Consider the following 3,502-nt stretch of genomic DNA (forward strand, 5'->3'; position numbering starts at 1 on the left):
AGCGCAGGCTCAGTAGCTGTGGCACACGGGCTTAGTTGCTCCGCAGCATGTGGGATCTTCCCGGACCAGGGCTCGAACCCGTGTCCCCTGCATTAGCAGGCGGACTCTTAAACACTGTGCCACCAGGGAAGTCCCAAGGGACAATTTTTAAAAGGATCCTCATGCTGTCACACTCCCACACTTCCATAGTCAGCAGGGGAGGTAAATTTGAGAGCGAGGTTTGGCCACCATGGAGATTTGCACCAGGCCTTAGTGAGGCAAGTGAATTCGCTATTCTGCTCACCCCTGTTGCCCATCCCTAACTCTGCAATATTTATTTATTTATTTATTTATTCATTCATTCATTCATGCGCGCATGTGTACACACATGCATGCTGGGTCTTAGTTGCGGCACGTGGGATCGAGTTCCCCAACAAGGGATTGAACCCGGGCCCCCTGCATTGGGAGCACAGAATCTTAACGGCTCGACCACCAGGGAAGTTCCTCTGCAACTTTTCTGACTTGATTCTGTCGTCTGCAAACTTTTTCTTTGCTGCAGTGGACCTGTGTTTTTCTTTTTTCTTTTTTTCCTGTCCCTCTGAGTCCAAATTTTCATTTGCTTTTACCTGAGAAGGAGTCCAGTGTTTATAGCAAAACACTGGACTCGGGAGTTTTTCAGGACTCCTACTATTTTGTCTCACCTTTCACAACAAATCTTAGGGAAATCTGTCCTGCCGGAGGGATCTAAAACTATTCAAGTGTAGATGATTTGCTGGCAGCCTCAGAAGCTAAAGAGTAATGCAAATACTTCGGTTTGCTACGTTCCCTCCCCGGGCAGAGGGAGCAGGATTCTCCGACTGAGATCAGATGGGCAGTCAGGGCAGTCACCGTGGAAGGCCACAGAGGGTTAGCACCTAGGAGTTGGTCAGCTTTGCAGATGAAATGACCTATGACAGAAAACGCAACTTAGATAATTTGGGGACTAGTAGGATATTTTCCACGGCGGATTCCAGCGTTTACAAGAACAGGCGAAAAGCTCTGATGGAGCAACTGACTGATAATAGTCTAGACCCTCTGATTCCATTCCTAGAATCTGAAGAAGCTTCTGAACGACTGAAGTTGGCTGGAGTCTCTCCCCAGCTGTGAGGATCCCCAATTTTTTTTTTAAATTTATTTATTTATTTATTTATTTATTTATGGCTGTGTTGGGTCTTCGTTTCTGTGCGAGGGCTTTCTCTAGTTGCGGCAAGTGGGGACCACTCTTCATCGCGGTGCGCGGGCCTCTCACTATCACGGCCTCTCTCGTTGCGGAGCACAGGCTCCAGACGCGCAGGCTCAGTAGTTGTGGCTCACGGGCCTAGCCGCTCCGCGGCATGTGGGATCTTCCCAGACCAGGGCTCGAACCCGAGTCCCCTGCATTGGCAGGCAGATTCTCAACCACTGCGCCACCACGGAAGCCCCAGGATTCCCAGTTTTGAAAAAACATTCTGCGTGATCTGCCGTGAAGACAAAGGCAGCACTACTAGCAGAATTTAAGTCCGAAATCGGCATCAGACTCCAGGCCCACAGCCTGCTTCCCAGTGCTTCTGGGTTTATCCTCAGAGCTGTGGTGGCAGTAGACACATGAAAGGGCTCAAGCCCTCTTTGGGTCACTGGACTTATCTGCATGTCCCACGTGCCCCGACAGCCCCCTTTCAAGTGCATGACACCCAGCACCGCAGGCGTGCCGTCCACTAGCTGTGGACGAGCATTATTATCCAGCCCCGATGCTCTCTAACCAGACCCTGGTCGGCAGCCAGGCAGGCGACACAATGGCAACCGGGGAAGATGATAGGCCTCGTCTGACTCACCTGACTCACTTGAGCCTTCCAAGTTCAGATTTGATCACGTCCCCAGCCGGGTCAGGTGTCGGGATGAAAAAGGCTGAGTTAAGACTTCTGTGAGGTGGTGGGTGGCCAGCAGCTCTCAGAAGCTTAGGTTTTGCCTGGAATTAAATCAGCACAAGCCGAGTTAACTACTAGCGGTCACTGGGGCCACCATTCTCAGTTCAAGACTTAAAGCAGGGGGCTTCCCTGGTGGCGCAGTGGGTAAGACTCTGTGCTCCCAATGCAGGGGGCCCGGGTTCGATCCCTGGTCAGGGAACTAGATCCCACATGCATGCCGCAACTAAGAGTTCGCACGCCACAGCTAAGGAGCCCTGGAGCCGCAACTAAGGAGGCCACGTGCCACAACTAAGGAGCCGGAGAGCCACAACTAAGGAGCCCGCCTGCCGCAACTAAGACCCAGTGCAACCAAATAAATAATAAAAATAAATATGAAAAAAAAGACTTAAAGCAAATCTACAGACAGTAAATATCTGTAAACATCTGCTTAGGGCCTGTTTTGCGACAGGGAAAATTTGGGAAAACAGGGCATTCCCGACCGTGGTGGGAACTAAAATATGTCACAGGAAATTAAGCGCTGAGTTGTTCGGGGCTTCACGGCTCGTGTATCAGCAGATGCGGCAGCACCCACGTGAGGCTGACGACGGTTTCTAGGGGAAGCTGTTTGGCTGACCCAGTTGCAGAAGCCCCTGCTGAATCGTGGACGTTCCCCCTTGTAATTCAAGAGGTAACTGCTGTTCGTTTTCAAAAATACGCTTCATGAAAGGAAACGGACGAATGCGTTGAGAAAGGGGCCAAAATAAAAGTGACCAAACTCTGGTTATCAGCCAACAAAACAACTGCTGTGCCACACCTCCCATCTGCCTGGTGAGATGTGTCATTGCAGGGTCATGTGAGTCCGTCGTCCGAGAGGACCTTGACGGGCCCCACGCTCTTACCAAACAGATGACAGTGTCCGCCACGTACCAGAGACGTGCTGCTTGTCAGGCTGCTGCCAGGAAAGCACAGGACGTTTCCTGGACCCGCTTCGTCAGGCTGTGGATTCCGTAGAATCAAGGCCTGTGGAAGGTGAGAGGTTTCGTCACGTGGTTTGCAGGATGTCCAGCTGGCCTGACGTCCACCGTCGTTCATGAATCGTGCTGCATACGCCCTGTCCCCTTGGCCCTCCAAGGTGGAGCAGATGAGACCAGCTCTGGAAGCTTCGTCCTGCCATCTCCCGGGTGGGACCGGCCTGGAGCGTCCTTCCCAGCAGAACCACTGCCCCCTCTGAACTTACGAACTGGAGTTTGGCGGGCCTGTGACCTTGGATCTGAGATCATATCCCGTGGGCACGGGCTCTTGTGCCGGCTCCCCTCATAACCAGGTCCAACGCCAAAAAGGGTTGCTCTCCCTGAAAACCCTGAGACCTCAGGTCGCAGGACCTGGAGGGACCGTCCAGAGGAAGTTTCACATGCACTCGGGCGCTGTCACCCCTGGGAGGGACCCTTTCACGTGCCCTGACCTGGCTCTCCACAGGAGAGAAAAACCCAGCTGGATCCGTGCTTCCGAGGTGAAGGAGGTTCCCACAAGGACCGGCCTCAAGTTTCCTTGAATGACCGACATTGTTCTGAACTCAACAGAGAAGAGCTTTTCCAGGGGAG

General features: G+C 52.6%; 1 long non-coding RNA gene across 1 annotated transcript; it reads right to left on the reverse strand.

Moving 5' to 3' along the window:
- Positions 1–386: 386 nt before the first annotated feature.
- Positions 387–2,968, reverse strand: LOC137755625 (uncharacterized). The gene is made up of 3 exons (XR_011072036.1): positions 2,829–2,968; positions 1,830–1,963; positions 387–926 (listed from the first exon to the last, which is right to left on the reverse strand). It is a non-coding gene; the product is annotated as an uncharacterized lncRNA (long non-coding RNA).
- Positions 2,969–3,502: the final 534 nt, after the last annotated feature.

Source organism: Eschrichtius robustus, chromosome 20 (genome assembly GCF_028021215.1).
Source record: "Eschrichtius robustus isolate mEscRob2 chromosome 20, mEscRob2.pri, whole genome shotgun sequence".
Lineage (NCBI taxonomy): Eukaryota > Metazoa > Chordata > Mammalia > Artiodactyla > Eschrichtiidae > Eschrichtius > Eschrichtius robustus.